General features: G+C 44.4%; 1 protein-coding gene across 4 annotated transcripts in view; it reads left to right on the top strand.

The window, feature by feature from the left end:
• Nucleotides 1-17056, top strand: part of GMDS (GDP-mannose 4,6-dehydratase) — a 629179-nt gene that overhangs the window by 515921 nt on the left and 96202 nt on the right.

A 17056-nucleotide genomic window follows, 5' to 3' on the forward strand; every position in this document is an offset into this window, starting at 1 on the left:
ACCATCTCTACTAGAAATACAAAATTAGCCGGGCCTGGTGGTGCAAGCCTGTAATCCCCGCTACTCGGAAGGCTGAGGCAGGAGAATCACTTGAACCCGGGAGGCAGAGGTCGCAGTGAGCCGAGATCGCACGCATTGCACTCCAGCCTGGGCAACAACAGCGAAACTCTGTCTCAAAAAAAAAAAAAAAATCTTAGACTAGACTATAACAAGGTAGGTACTTAATAAATACTGACTGATTGCTAGATGGATGGGTGAATTTCTAAATACAGAAGCTCCTGTGTTAAAAAATGGTTGTTAGAACATAACATCCTCCTTTCCTAAATTTATAAAGCTGCCTAGCCTGCTGTTATTGCTTTAATGAGGTCCATCCTCACCATGGAAGCAAAACTCAATGTAGAAAATATACCTAAAGATAGTAGAAAGCATCGTCTCCAGAGAGAAACGTTCGTATGTGTTACCTAGTGAAGTGAACATTAACTGTGAAAATTGAATTTTTTTGAAACCATTTTCCCTGTGTTCTGAACAAAATTCCTATCTGTTGTACAACCTTGGAGAGGTTAGGAAAACTCCGTGGAGGAGAGACTGAAAGTGAATCGGTCATCATTTACCACTCTTTAAAATGTCCTGTTTCAGACAGAAGGAAAAAACTGTGTTTCATGCACTCTGCACACCGGAGGAAATAAAAAGGAAAGGAAGTAACCAGTGCTTGGGAGAGGTAGGGCTGTGGAGTTGTGCATTGTCCGGGCGAAGGGCGTGGCCGGGGCTCCGACACAGCGAACAATTGTTCCCGGTGCTAACGGAGAGTGGGTGTGCCCAGGAGAGGATGTGTGCTGGCCCTCGGGGAGGGAGATGCCAGCCACACTGTGCTGACACAGCCAGGACTGGCGGCTGGAGCCCTGAGCTGTGCTGCCATCTGACTCTCTGGCCTGAGGAGGTGTGACAGAGATGTCAGTTTTCTGGGACATGGCACAGATCACATATTTGGGTAAATGCGTTTCTGTATCTACAATCAAAAACGGCCATCTCAGAGAAGGAAATTTCCTAAGCCAACAGAATCCTCAATTTTTACAACTTAAATGTGGCTCTTTCCCTCTCTGACACCAAAATAGTTTCAAAAGCTAGGAAGTCATTAAGAATGGCTTGTCTGTCATTCCTACTTAGGCAAGGTGTGGGATTGATAAGGACACAGAACAAAAGAATTCACTGAGCAGGAAAAGGACCCTCAGACTAACAAGACTGTTCTTGAATCTGCATCGACCCCCTTTCCTGCTGTGACCGACGCCGCATCCCTCCCGTTTCTTTTGTTCATTCAAATGCTATCATCATACCTGTTCTGCAGCTCTGTTGACACTAGCATTCTTTCAGTATAAGAGTGGTGTCTGATTTCATATACTTGCTTTATTTTTCCACTGATTTGGCTCTCTCCTGAGCTTCCCTTTACTGTCCAATTTTGAATCTTGAACTACATTTTATCTTTCTAAGCCTCTAGGCTGCATTAATTTCATTCACTCCGCTTCAACTTAATATTCCGCTGGGTAAGCTTTTCTTGTATGGTGAGACTAAACTTTTAACCTCATTCCTCAGAACAACAAGTTTTCCTAAAACTTGGATCAACTTGACAGCCTCCTGTTGAGTTGCCTCAGGGATGAGAATATTCTTCCAGTTGAAAGGTAACCAGAACTGGAGACTACATTGTAAATAAGCTGTTAGTTAGGTGTGAGGTCCCAACAGCCAACGGTCTAGAGCCATTTTGTGTGAGTCCTGAAGAGCACCAAGCTTCTCTGAGGTTTGTCCACATTCAACTTAGGGCAGATGTGGGATTCTCTCACATCTAAACTGAATCTTTCCCTTCTCAGGGTCTCAGTCCATCCTGCACATGCCAAAGGCTGCTGCTGCTGCTTCTAGTACTACAAAAGTGCTGCCACTGGTCAGCTTAGGCCATCTGTCCCCCGAGATCTTCTGCACGGAGGGACACTCAACCAATAACTACGTCGTCTTAGAATCATTTCAGAATGATAGGGGGAAAAAAAGCCATAAAGAAAATTTGAAAAACAAAGTGGTGAAGACACGTCAGGTCTCAGAACACTGATATCCTACAGCAAGACTAAAGGGAAATAGAGCTTTATATTGTGTTTTGAATAAGACTCAAAAATGGCCCTTTGCTCAGCAAAGGCAGGTACTAGCTTGAAAGAGGCCACCAGTGATTCCATATAGGGCATAGTTCCACATGTGCTGGTAATTTTTTTTTTCCCCATTGATTTAGTGCCTCAAAACCTTAAATATCGCTCTGTGCCAGTGTGAAGTTTTCAAAGTGTTTGCTCTGGACTAAGGACTCCAGCATCCAATTAAAGCTCAATCGAGCAACATTTTTTGGTGCTCTGCCTACAGAGGTTTGTTACCACAGAGAGCCTGATCCTGGAAATTAGACTTTAAATTTTCCATCACTCCTGAATTCTGGTATTTGTTGATGATAACATTAGTACTTGAGTTCTGTGCCACTTAAGACCCCTGTCTTGTGTATAGTTTTCTATACATGCACGCGTTGATGCACAGATTTATTGCATTGTGTGTTCATTCTTAAAGAGGAAGTGGTATTATGCTCAGATGTGGGCCTGTTGGCCAAACAGCCTGAGTTTGAAACCTATTGATTACTAGCTGTGTGACCTTAGGCAAGTTCCTTAACTTCTCAGTGCCTCTGTTCCCTCATTTTTAAAAATGAGATTAATAATAGGACTTCTTTCAAAAAATTATTGGAGAATTGACAGAGTCAGTTATGCGAAGTACTTATTAGTACAGTGTCTGGCACAGAGTAAATATCCAATATTGTTGTTGTTCTTAACCATTCATTCATTCACTAAATATTTACCAGACACTGTGCTAGGCCCTAGGTGTACAATGATGAACAAAACAGATACAGTCCCCACCGCTGGGAAGATTGCAAATGTAGAAATGATAGCAGTTTGGCCGGGCGCAGTGGCTCACGCCTGTAATCCCAGCATTTTGGGAGGCTGAGGCAGGCAGATCATGAGGTCAAGAGATTGAGACCATCCTGGCTAACATGGTGAAACCCCGTCTCTACTAAAAATACAAAAAAAATAATTAGCCGAGCATGGTGGCAGCGCCTGTAGTCGCAGCTACTGGGGAGGCTGAGGCAGGAGAATGGCGGGAACCCGGGAGGTAGAGCTTGCAGTGAGCCGAGATCGCGCCACTGCACTCCAGCTTGGGCGACAGAGCGAGACTCCGTCTCAAAAAAAAAAAAAAAAAAAAAAAAAGACATGATAGTATTTCCTGGAGTCCAGGATCTTTGGAGTAGAACGGCCTTATTAGTGAATTGACTAACATTCAGACTAACCAGCCAAAAATAGATAGCAAAACATACTTGAAGCTTCTAACAAACATTATTAAGCACTTTTTAAAATGCTAATTTTTTCTTGGTTTTCACCCTTTTTGATCCTCTTTCTGAAAGTTCAGGAGCTATTCTGTAGTACAGAAATATTGTATAAATATGAGAAAACTACTATTGACCTATTAATGTATATAAAATAACCACAAACATGTCTTCTTCTTATTTGAGAATTTTTAACTTAAAATTCACAAAGGAAGGATTAATGAAGTAGTCATCCTAATGTGCCAAATTTTTAACCACATCAAATGGTCAATCCACTAAAAAAGCAAAACAAAAGAAAAAAAGCAAAGAGATTTTTTCAGTCAAACAAAAAGTCCCTTTTTTTTTCTGCAGAGCATCTTAGGAAATGGGATAAAGGGACACATTCACAGACCCAGAGCAAGTATTTTCCATGAAAAGTATCTTGGCTTAAACTCTACTAGCTGATGTTTACTCCTTTTTTTCCTTGCTACACTGTTTGTCTTTAACACTCATTTTTCTTCCCACTGTATTTTTAATCTCCTCAGTTGTGATTGGTTTTTGTTTTATTTACTTAGATATCTGATATTTATTCCTAATCTTTATAGCTATCAGGAAAAAATCATGGGTTAAAACCTAGAACTAAGAAAGCAGTAACTTCAAAGAAGTCCAACAAGCTGGTTAAAACAACACCTTCCTCCGGTAAAAACATGTGGCCTGTTTCTAATCAAATTACCGTGTGCTTGTCGTTGTCCTCCCAGCCCCGCACACTTTTCCTAATATTTTTCTGTAAGTGATGTTAAGTTAAATGGCCTGTAATTGCTTGCTCTATCTCATAGCCCTGTTTAGAATAATGATATGTAACACTTTCCAGACCTCAGGAACCTGATCTGTCATCAGAGGACTTATATAAATACCAGTCAGAGCTTCCCTCGGCTCTGTCTCCACATTTGGAGGTGAGAAGCCCTCGACACACTCACCAGCCTGGCCTTTTGTCCCGAAACTGTCCCCCTTTTCTCCCATAGCTGTTCTCACCACCTTCTCACACTTCCCCTCCCAAAGCAGGAAATTAGATCCCCCGACTCTATCCCTTCATCTGTCCCAGCTCTGTTAGAAGCCAGTCCGTCCCTCCCGGCCCTGCTCCCTCTGACCTCTGAGGCTCTAATCCTCCCCTCCACCCCTGCTCTTCTTTGTTCCTTCTCTGACGAGTGGGAGCCTGGGTCAGAGGATGTGGGGAGAGCAGATTAAGGATGAGTGCCTTTCTTCCCGCACTCTTGGGCCTGTAGAAAGAGGCGAGACTACTCATTCTGAAGGTCCCTTCCCATTTGAATATCCTGGCATCCTCTGCCCTCATAACTGTCGGACCACAGTAGCGTGGAATGCTGATCAGAATGCTTCCTCTTTTGTAATTATTCTCCGAACTTCTTACTGCTTGTATTTTATAAATAGGTTATATCTCTAAATCACTGTTTATATATTTTAAGCCTCCCTCTTAGGCTCCTCATACTAATCTTGATATCCTTCCTTAATCACATTGGCCTTTCCTGCCCTTTTCCTTCCTTGGACTTAAGCAAGGGAGCTTTAAGTTTCAGTCTCTTCAGTTGATTCTTAAATGCTCCACTGTATGTTCTCCATACTTCATAGGATCGCATACAAAACCCCCAGGGCCATATAGCTTTCCTCCTGAAGCCTGGGTTCTTTCCTCGGTTGCCCTCCCTCTTCGAGAGCATTTCATATCGAATGAAATAGTAATTGCGTACTAATTATAATACCCCCAACTTCCTCCGTTTTTCCTCGGTTGCCCTCCCTCTTCGAGAGCGTTTCATATCTAATGAAATAGTAATTGCGTACTAATTATAATACCCCCAACTTCCTCCGTTTTTCCTCGGTTGCCCTCCCTCTTCCAGAGCGTTTCATATCGAATGAAATAGTAAATGCGTACTAATTATAATACCCCCAACTTCCTCCGTTTTTCCTCGGTTGCCCTCCCTCTTCGAGAGCGTTTCATATCTAATGAAATAGTAATTGCGTACTAATTATAATACCCCCAACTTCCTCCGTTTTTCCTTGAAGTTTCTTTTCTTATGATCAGATCTAGATTTAAATGATGTCATCAAAGACTCAAAAACCCTTATGGGTGTACATAGCTATGTATCTTCCCTTGTTTAAGAATAGTTTTGGATTTATCCTTAAGACCCTCTGGTGTTGCTAGTGGAGATATGGTCATTACCTGGACCGTAGGGCGTTCCTGCACCACCTGTACCTTTTTTCCATAAAGCTATCCAGGTGATGACTGGCTATCCTCATTTATAATCATAATGTAGATTTATTGACATCTACAAAATAAGTTTCAAAATCTTTTTATCATCGTAAAAGTTTGTGTTAGCATCTGCATCAACTTTCCATAGGAGGAGCAATAGTGGTTGAGCTCAGCTTCTCCCTGAAGTAGCTCTGATGTAGATCACCCCAAGAACAGAATTCCGTATGAGAGATCCATTCATCCCTTATGTGTTCCATCTTTGTTTTCATCTTTAGACAATAAGCTGTATATTCTGGAATCTAAAAAATCCCTCTTTTTTTTTTCTTTAAACAAATCAGCCATGTTCTTCCTGTTCTACCAAGCCATATTTATCTTCCAAAATAACAGCAGTCCAAAAATCTGTGTTCATGGAGATTTCACAGATAATACTGCCTGTGGTTTCTCTCACCCTGTTCTGCCTCATGCTCTCGATAAGGTTAATTATTTTTTATCAAATTTGATTGTTTTCCTAGCACCTTCTTTACTTGAAAACAGTTGCTCTGCAGACACTAAAATATTCTGGGGCTGAAATGTAGTCCATGCCCATCTACCGTGGGCTCTGTGCCACCTTTCTCTCACCCTGCCTGCCTTCTCCAGCCTCACTGCCCACACCTGTGCTCATGCCAGGCTGGCTTCTCTATCCACTGTTAACTCTAATAGCAAAGATAAAAACTCATCTGGCTCCTTTTGTCGTTAACTGCCAAGGTGATAGGTCCACCACTGATGGGCTTCCATCCCAACTTAGTAGCTCTGATCTGCTTCTAGACATTTAATGCTTAACAGGTTTGGCCCATCAGTAAATACCTGGTTTCATTCAGCTGTTACGCAGAAATAGGAACCGTCCTTAATAGCAAAATCTAGCTTGTACATTTTGTAATGCTGTCATCAATTTGCTAGTTTCCTGAGTAAATCAGGTGTGCCTTGCCCCCATGAAAACCTGGTATAAGAATATCTTAAACTAAAAAATAAGTAATTGTGTAGGTACTAACAGATTCTGCAGTTTTTAGGATTTTTACAGGAATCTTTTAGATAGTACATTGACCATGCACATTTAAAATATAATTCTGATTTACCTTCAGCTTCTCAGATACGTATCAGTATATATGAAAATAAAATATATGGTTGAGTTCTTAACATTCAATTTGAAAACAATGTTTATCAAACATTCCATTACCATGGAAGTAAGTCCCAGTCTAACACCAAGAAATTTAAAGATAAATGAGATAAGGTCCTTGTCCAATAGAAACTCTCAGATGAAAGGGGAGCAGCTGCGAAGCTGCTGGGACAGCCTGGGGTGTCGGAGGGTGTAATGAGGGACTGACCGAACCAGGGCAGCCCAGGCGAGACAAACAGTGACAGGTGCCAGAACATGGCAGAGATGGAGACCATGGAATCAGAGTGGACTAAGGACATGTGGAAGAGAAGCCAGAGCTGAGGGTGACTCCCAGGACAGAGGCTGAACCGTGCAGGGTAGTGGGGAGGCGATGATGCTGAAGCCCAGATCAGAGATCCAGTGAGAAGACTTATTTTGCAGGGGAGGTGTTGAGGCGCTCTGTCACACTCACGGTGCCTCGGGGATATCTGTGCAGCAAAATCAGGGCGGCAGTTGGAGCTGGAGGCCTAGTGTGGAGAAAAGAGGTCGGGGCTAGGACCTGGATGTGCAAGAGCTGAAATCCTGACATACATAAACTCCCTAAAGGAGCATGTCTAGGGGAAAACAGAAGAGTGTGCACCGGGAGCTGGTCGCAGAGCCAGGCAAATGTGAATTCCAGGAGGTAAGTCCTAGAAACATATTTTGAAAAAGTAGGTTAATAAGTCACAGAATACACAAACTAAGCACTTGTATCTGAGAGCCATACGGCCAGACTAATGTGTAAAGAGCTACTATCAAAGAGTTTACATTGGCAGATGATTACTTCATCTCAATCCAGGAAAAACTGAGTTTCAGGGGGCAAGCAGAGACCCAGTTTCAAATCACTGTGTCCTGGAAGTCAGGTTGAAAAGCATTTTCGAATTCTTAAAGATGAATTCACAAAGTATGTGCTACATATTGTCATTTTATTAGTCGTCATTATTAATTATCCTTACCATATACTCTTGTGAAATTATTAGTTGTCAAAAGACATCTTCTGAAAGGATACTTTGGGCTCTTCAACTCCTGACATTTTTTTATTTAAACACTTATTTTGTTGTATACCTGAAGAGCTTCATGCAGAAAAAGTTGCTTGTTCCTTAGTACTGCCATCAGTGTGCTTCCTGATCCAGCGGTAGAAAGGAGGATTGTGTGGAAGGTACACAGTCAACTCATGTTGAACGAGTGATCGACTTCTGACTCTGCCTAAACGGTGTGTTTCGAGGGAGTGTGGCAGGTGCTGAGATCCAGCAAGCTCTACGGCTCCTCCTGGAACTGCCGTATCCCCAGTAGGCTAGAGAGCAGCCCCCAAGGAAGACACCAGGCTGTCATCTGCTTTTATCTGCCAGCCACCCCCCACGCTTCTCCCTCAGAGACCTGTCTGCAAAAACCCCTCTTAGTACTCGCTCCCCAGAGCCAGCTGAGTGTCACTTTGATAGTCTAAAATCTGTGCTGGGTTACTATTGCTGATGTAACGAATAATCACAAACTTAGTGGCTTAAAACTACCCAAATCCATTGCCTTACAGTTCTGGAGGTCAGAAGACCAGATGGAGTCCCACTGAGCTAAATCAAGGTGCTGGCAAAGCCACCTTTCTTGTGGAGGCTCCAGGGTTCTCAGACAGTAAGAATACTGAGTTAATCACTCGAACCAATGCTGGGCTAGTGTTTCCTATGGCGTGGATAGCATATTGTTAATCACTTTGAGGACAAAACCAAAATGGAAGACTCTGGTGCAGCATCTGTTTAAAATTGCATAATGTACACACTCAGAAAACACCGCTGATACATTTGAGCAACTGGAAATGAGGACAGGTCATGCTTGGGCCTGAGGAAACATCAGACAGAGGGACAAGGACAGGCTTCCTAATAAAGGGGAGTTTGAGAGCAGGGCTTTGGAAAGATCTGTGCTTAAAAGAGAGAGCTGAGGGACGGGGTATAGGAGCTGGGAAGGAGTTCACAGTTGGGGCAGGAGGTGCTGTGGGGATGAACCAGGGACGGGGTGTAGGAGCTGGGAAGGAGTTCACAGTTGGGGCAGGAGGTGCTGTGGGAATGGACCAGGGACGGGGTATAGGAGCTGGGAAGGAGTTCACAACTGGGGCAGGAGGTGCTGTGGGGATGAACCAGGGACGGGGTGTAGGAGCTGGGAAGGAGTTCACAGTTGGGGCAGGAGGTGCTGTGGGGATGGACCAGCCGCATGAACAGAGACATAGGCAGGGACTCTGTGAGGTGGAGTGGGTGGGTGGCCCAGTCCAGGAACCCTGAGAAGCCAGGTTGGTGGAGCCGATATCACCACACCCTGCCCTGACCAGGCCTTCCCTCACGTAGCCTGCAGGCCACCCCTCTTCACGGCCTCACCTCCTCTTTTATTTGTACCTCCTATTTTCTTGCCTTTTTCTTTCTTACTGTCACGAGTCTTAAAACCAGTCATACGTCATCATTAAACTCCACGTAGCCACTATTCTGATACCACCAATCTGGCTTTTGATTCCTGCCATCTGACCCCTGATGGGTTCAAATTCTGGAAGAGTGTCTCCTCACCTGTTCCATTAAGTTAGTTAAACAAGTTTTGCGTTTCAGACAAATTCTTAAACAGTTCCCGGCTGTTTTAGTGATTAAAAAGCAGAGCCAGGAGTAGGGAGGGCCTTACTTTCATAAGAGAGATTTGTTTATAGCATAAACATGGATCTTTAGTCACTCAGGGAAAACCAATCTAAAGATGTTTTTATATCTTTTTTACATATTCTTTGACTTTGTAATGAAATGTTTCCCTATTTTACAGGGATTTTGTTGAGAATGAAATTAATTCTGTGTGAATGTTTTTCACAGTGATATTAGAAAGACACTGTACATTTTAAATTCAGGCTGTTTCTATTATTTTTTGAAAAGAGGTCAGTGGAGAAAAATGTGCCTAACATCATCATCTAAAACCTGTTTGAATTTTGGGGAATATGTCATTTTTTCTAAGGCAAGTTACTAAGGTGTTGAAGTTAAGATGTATTTGTTTCTGAATCAGTTTTTGTTTTGGAGGATTAGAAAGTGCTATAGTCCCTTACTGAAATTCTGAAATTTAAAAAGTATAGTGGTAGTTTGAATATGTCCTACTGGCTTGCATTATAAGTTTTAAAAGTATATATCTCAACACCTTTTATTCCCAGTTCTCAAACTTTTGAAGTCTTCTAGAAGCTCCTAACCTCTCCTTCCTTCTGTTTTTCCTGCTACAGCGTAACAATGAATATTTTCCCACTGATCTCAATGGGCATGTTGAAAACTCTGGTGAAATATTAGTTACTAGACCCTGCACAAGTGTCAGCTCCTTGACGCAGCCCGCGCCCGTTGCCCCAGGCAGAGTCAGCACTTACGTCTCGTTCCATCACACTGTGATGGGCCATTTCCACCTGGGTCCTGGGGGAAGAACGACATCTGAGGGCCTTGAAGACTACCTGGCACGTTGTCAGGGGATAAAGAATGAATGAATGTGCACATTGCCAAAGAATCATTCTTACGCTTTACAGCCAAGTCTGATAGAACCAAAATTATTCAAACCAGTGTATTAAACTATTGGAGAGCAATAGTTTAAACTATTCTAAATAGCAAAGAAGATAAAAATAATCATGTTCCTCTTTCTTTCTATTTGAGATTCCATGGCAAGATGAGTGTTAAGTTCACTCACAACTTACACTTGTATATCCAGCCTTTGAAGAGGTCATATTTTGTTTCTATTCTTTTATCTCTGTACATGTCTTGTCACTAGTTCTTCCATTTTCTGCCGCTTTCCTATCTCCTTGTGTTTTTGCTGATGTTCTCCCCTTTTTTCTTCATCTGTTCTGAAACTCTTATTTTCATAGGTTCTGTTTGTTTCTCCACTTCCCTCTGCACCTTTCTCGTTGATCTATCCCACCTGTCTCACACAAGCTCAGCACTCCAGACGTGCTCCCTGGCTCCTCTCTGTAGGAAGACCTAGTGATGCCATATTACAGCCACTGCAGCCTGGCCCCACCCTTGTGGCCATTAGGGCTTGATGCCTCCGGCAGCCACTATGCACAGCGTGTGAAATCCTCGTGGTATCTTGAAGTCTTGGCAGACGACATCAACAATAATGCATATGCAAAAGGCATTCTGGTTGCTTCTGTCTGAAGAGAGTACGCCTACCAACTGGAGGCTTTGCCAGCTCTGAGTCTCCAAAGGAATGCCCAGCTGTCAGCCACCATCTTTCCTTTACCCACTCTGAGGCTATGCTTGTGGAACAAAGTGTCACCTAGCATAAAAGACACCCAGGTCACTGGCTTTCCCCATCACACACGTTTCTCTGCTACTATAGAACTTTCTGAATTACGAAGTGAGAAATAAGTTCCACTCAGTGAATGGCCGTCGTGGCTGGTGTTGGTATTGTGGACCAAGGTCTTCCAGAAACCTGGTGGCATGATATTACTCTTTTTATTCACTTAGAATCTTCAATGTTTTTCTTTTTTTTTTTTTAACGTAAGCGCAAAGAACTTAAATATATGATTGTGTAAGATGATAGTCATTTAGAACAATGTTTTTTAAATTTCTGGAAAAGTGAGGCCTGGCACAGTGGCTCATGCCTGTAATCCCAGCACTTTGGGAGGCCGTGAGCGGATCACGAGGTCAGGAGATTAAGACCATCCTGGCTAACACGGTGAAATCCCATCTCAACTAAAAATAAAAAAAAACTAGCCGGGCGAGGTGGCGGGCGCCTGTAGTCCCAGCTACTTGGGAGGCTGAGATGGTAGAATGGCATGAACCCAGGAGGCAGAGCTTGCAGTGAGCCGAGATTGCGCCACTGCGCTCCAGCCAGGGCAACATAGCGAGACTCTGTCTCAAAAAAAAAAAAAAAAGTCTGAAAAAGTGTCGGGCTTGTAGAGATTTTCCTAATAAGGTGTACAGTGTCTTCCTCTTTGCACATCCATTTTGGTGGAAAATTCAGGCAAATGCACTAGAATAGTCTTTGGATATGTTTTCTAAAACAAGTATCTAACTACAGTTGTTTTGGTTTTTTTTTAATGTTATGTTTCCCACATGAAGAGAAATGGCCTGATTGAGTATGCCTCTCTTACCAAAATGGCTAACTTACAGTGAGGATGTGAAAAAATAAGAACTCAAATGGGTCCATGGATCAGATGAATAAGAAAAAGAGAAGAGACTATGGATAAAAACAGTTGCTGATTTTCCTTTGAGATGTTTGTGCTTCATGCTGCCAAATTGAGATGAGAGAAAAGCCAATTTCATGCAGTTTGGCACATCTGTGAAATGCAGCACAAACACGTGTGTGTGTGTGCGCGCGTGTGTGTATGAGTGTGTGTGTGCGTGAGAGTGTGTGCGTGTGTGTGTGTGTGCGTGTGTGAGTGTGCGTGTGTGTGTGCGCGCGTGTGTGTATGAGTGTGTGTGTGCGTGTGTGTGTGTGCGTGTGTGTGTGTGCGTGTGTGTATGAGTGTGTGCGTGTGTGTGTGAGTGTGTGTGTGCGTGTGTGTGTGCGCGTGTGTGTATGTGTGTGCGTGTGAGTGTGTGCGTGTGTGTGCGCGCGTGTGTGTGTGCGTGTGTGTGTGTGTGTGCGTGTGATGTGCGTGTGTGAGTGTGTGTGCGTGTGTATGAGTGTGTGTGTGCATGTGTGTGTGAGTGCGTGTGTGCGTGTGTGTGAGTGTATGAGTGCGTGTGTGTGTGCGTGTGTATGAGTGTGTGTGTGTGTGCGCGTGTGTGTGTGTATGAGTGCGTGTGTGTGTGAGTGTGTGTGTGAGTGTGTGCGTGTGTGTGTGAGTGTGTGCGTGTGTGTGTGAGTGTGTGCGTGTGTGAGTGTGTGTGTGCGTGTGTGTGAGTGTGTGTGTGTATGAGTGCGTGTGTGTGAGTGTGTGCGTGTGTGTGTGTGTGCGTGCGTGTGTGTGTGTGTTGTGTAGCCCATTGATCCAAAAAGCCTGTTTATCTATCAGCAAGACGAAGTAGTATCTTCATGCATCAGCGCCTCCTCCTCAAGGTGGGATGGGGATGGCCGTCAGTGCCAATACATTGTCTCTTCTTTCAGCTGGCGGGGGTGGGCAGTGGGAGGGAGCCATGGGGCAGAGACTCAGAGCAAACAGTGCCAGCACTGGATCCCGGCGTGGGCGGGTGGTGGGTGCTGGGAGCAGCCAGGGCCTGTGCCTGGTCATCACGTGGTGCTGAGCAACCACCACCTCATCCCAGAAAGGAGGTGAAAAGATAACACGCGCTGGAGTCCAGTGGGGGCGAGGCCACTTCACCCCACAGGGAGCACAGTGGCCAAGGGAATGGTTTTTCATGGTGGTTTGACTTAGCATACTTATGAAAAGACTAGCACCCACCCCCTGGCGTGTGGGTTTATTTGGCAAAACATAAAACAGAGTCAGTTGCTTGTCCTTGAGAGTGGCCACTATGGATCCACCGCATTTCTTCTGACTTGTCAGTCTGACACCGTGGCTGGATTCTACAGTCTTGTGTTGACGGACTTGATGCTTTGGGAGAAACGCAGATACGATGGCGTGGCCTTCTTGCTTTCTGCAGCAGAAACGGCCTCGTGTCTGCCGCGTGTCCCCAGTCATCCACGCACGTTTGTCAGGCTTTCTGATTCATACCAGTTTCTCCTCAGCCCTCCAACTAAGCCATTTTACATTGTTCTGCTAACAACCTCTATTGAAATCCAAACTTAATAACCTATTGCTTGCTAGAAATATTCTCCTCTTCCTTTCTGCCTTTTTCATGATCTTGATTTTTTTTTAAAGAATTCAACCCTTTTTCTTTTTCCCTTTCTCCATCTTTATAACTTTGACAGACAATTGAACTTCTATCTGAACTTCTGAACTTTCCGATACCCTCATACTTTGCAGTCAGCATCAGAGACATCAAAGTAAAGGGGATATTTGTTTGAAACCCTGAGTTGATGATAAGTCATTTTGTCTGCTGCATCTTCTCTCCATGTGAGTGACATTTTGCACCCCGGGTTTAGTTATAGGGAGTAAGTTAGGAATATGTGTTTTGCAGTTTCTGTTGTGTATGTAAACCATTGATATCAGTTTATTTATCTGAAGGAAATAAGAAAAAACACTTCAGTCAAAATAATTAGGAGCTAAGAACATAGCACTTGAAAGTTCATTTAGCTATTTACATCTTCTACTTCACACATCATCTCAGTTTCCCTATCTCCTAAGTGAAGGATGATTATGATAAACTTCACAAAAGTAGTGGGAGGTTAAATTAGTGTTTGTGAAGCATGTTGAGATCTTATGATCAAAGATACTATAGTATTGCAGAATGGTGTGATTACTATCAAAGAAAAGAATCCCTCAAACCAAGAGTCTGGATTAATCTGACTGAATTTTCCAGCATCTTCTGTATCTGCCAAGAAGCCCCAAACCTCCAATCTCGCAGTTTTCTCTTGATCTTAGAGTCTGTTTCCAAGTGTTGGAGAGGGTGAGAGAGTAGGCTGCAGTCATGAACTGGTAAACAGAGGAAATGTGTCGTGTGTTAACGAAGGCTCAGGTGAGGGGCTGGATGGGGCTGGAGGGGGCTGGATGGGGCTTGCGGGGCGTGTTCTGCTGGTGACTGTGCAGTGCTGCTCTCAGCAGCCACTGGTTGCTGGTGCTCGGGTGGGGCCTTCACTATGCCAGAAACACTGTCCCTCCACCCAGCTCATTCCTTAGAATCAACAGAGACTTTCATCCACGCTGCACAAAATCTGACTGAAAAGATTTCTTTCCACAAGTTTCCCAAGTCACTTAAGGGGCATGGAAGGGGTATGCAGGCAGCCAGGGTGTCAGAGGCAAGAACAGGCTGATAGCACGGAGGTAAGCAAGGTGGATGGAAAACCGTACCTAGACATAAGTGTGCGAAAATTGCAGAGGGATATCTCCAAAACCACAGGCCGCAAATGCACAGATTCAGTGCAGACAGTGGCAAAATGAGTTTCTACATCGATTTCCCACCCATGTGTTTCATTTTGCCTGTAAGCATCAGAGCTGTTGTGGATGTGTGGGTTACCCAAGTGTTCTTAAAGAGGCAACCCGTTTCTTCTCAGGTTGCCTCTTTAAGAACACTTGGGTAATGCTACTACTTTAAGCAAAGTTGCAGGCATCCTTAATCAAGGGTGTCTCCCCTAGTCCATGGTACTTCAGCCTGGTACATGAGACTCATCCAGAAAGCTGTTAAAAATACAGTCCTCCAGGGTTCATCCTCAAACCAGTTGAGCAGCGGACCCTGGAAATGTAGGACTCTGCAGGGATCCTGAGGCAGCCAGCTCTGAGGCTGGCCGAGCCTCGGTAAGTGGGGGCAGCTGTGCCCTGGGCTGCAGTCCGGGAGTGATGCACACAGTTCACTTGTCCCTAACCTTATTGGTTTCATTCATCTCTTGAAGAATTCGATAAAAGCTGATTCCCCCCGGGGGAAAATGCTCAGAATACAACATCATGTATGTAGTTGTAGGGAATTGTGCCCGTCCAGCTGTCCGTGCGGAGAAAACAAAGCGGAACTGCCAAGTCCGGCTCCTTTCTTCTCCAGCCCCAGGTTTTTGCTTGACTTGGCACATCCTTTCATAGGGGCACATGTTTTCTAAATACTCATTTCAAGTGAGTAAAACTGCCATTGGTATAATTTCTGATGATGTGTAGTCAACCCCTTCACAAGTCTGTCATTAAACCCTCCACAAACTCACACGGGTGCTTTGAAAGAGCTTCACATGCCCCGTCCCCAAGAGAACATAAGAGCCATTCACACCCCCACCCCCCAAGGCAGGGTGTGCTTAGGGCCTGGACATTGAGCTTGGCAGTATCATGAGATCATTTACCCATACCCATTGAAGTTAAATTGATGATAGAAATGTAGACGTCAAGATTTTTGTGCCTAGATAGTCTCGGCTTCCCTGACCCCATCCTCGGAGAGCTCCAGGTCCAGGGTGACCATTCCCAAGGGGACCCTCAAAAGTGTATCTGCCATGTCAGGGCAGACGTGTGTTTTGGTGGGTTTTGGTGAAGCCCCAGAGGGCACTGCCCCTACATAGTTCTCTGGTAGGCGGAAGCTCTATGACATCTGACCACAACCTGGCTATACCACAGCAGGTACAGAGCAGGTGGCTGCTCAGGGTTTAGTGACTAAATGAATGCCGCAGACATGTGGGAAAGAAAATCCTGGAAAAGAAAATGAGCCAGCTGTTTTAGGCATCTGATCAATCGGTGTGATTGGTTTCTTTACCACGTTGATGAATAGATCTGCTGTGCTCTCAGCAGGAATGTGGTTAAGCTTCTCGGGAATATACACATATACAAATGTTTTTCCCGGTCTGGTGGAGGCTGGTAATAAAAAGCAGAGCATTTAGAGACAACGTCAACTTGACAGGCAGAGTGGAGGTAAACAGCCTCCCTCTGCAGGAGCAGTGTTGACAAGCAGTGATTCTTGGGAAGCGTCCAGCTGTAGCACGGGCTTTGACTTCAGGGACTTCAGCAGAATAAAAACAATTTTTAAAGATCCAAAGTCATTTATATTAAGTATACTTGTATGGTTTGGGGTTTTATGTTATCGGTTTACATACATATGTAATTTTTATTGACCATTTCCAGAAATAATTCTGCAGTCAAGCCAAAAGCTGCTGCATGAGGCAAAAACTCTTCCTCCATAGATAGCCTGCCCCAGTTGAGCCAGGCAGGTTTAGCCCAACCAAAGGACTGTATTCGTTGAGAGAAGAGACATTAGTTTTCTCCCCAAACTTCAAGCTCTGGTTTTGAAACATAACTGTCAGTCCCATCTCTAAATCCTAGTTACAGCATTAATTCTCAATAAATTCCTCTTTTTGCATTTACTCTCACGCAAGCAGTAGTCTAAATAGCCACGTAAGGGTAGCCAGAGAAGTGGGTTCATGCCTTGGGGAACAGAGGAGCCAAGGCCCATCCACGTTACTTGTCCACTTCTCCTTCCATCTGTGACAATCAGCTCCAAGCATCGAGGGCTTCTCCTGGTCCTGGGGGCAACACGTCACCTCTGAGATGTTGGCCTTTGCCACAGTGGCTTCTCCAGCACAGAGCCTCATTGTCACTTCCTCCAGCTGCTCAGGGAACGTGATCTTCACTGTCGTCATGTCAGATGAGGAAATTGGGCCACCAGGAAGCTGAGTGACTTGCCCAAGGTCACGCTGTGTGTAGTGTCACCACCAGTTTCCAGGCCGTGCTACCCCATGAAGCCTCCCCCACTTTCCTCCCAGATCACGTGCACTGGATCACCCAAAAACTTTGCCCTTCTGTGCCTTG

The sequence above is a fragment of the Macaca mulatta genome, chromosome 4, assembly GCF_049350105.2.
Source record: "Macaca mulatta isolate MMU2019108-1 chromosome 4, T2T-MMU8v2.0, whole genome shotgun sequence".
Classification (NCBI taxonomy): domain Eukaryota; kingdom Metazoa; phylum Chordata; class Mammalia; order Primates; family Cercopithecidae; genus Macaca; species Macaca mulatta.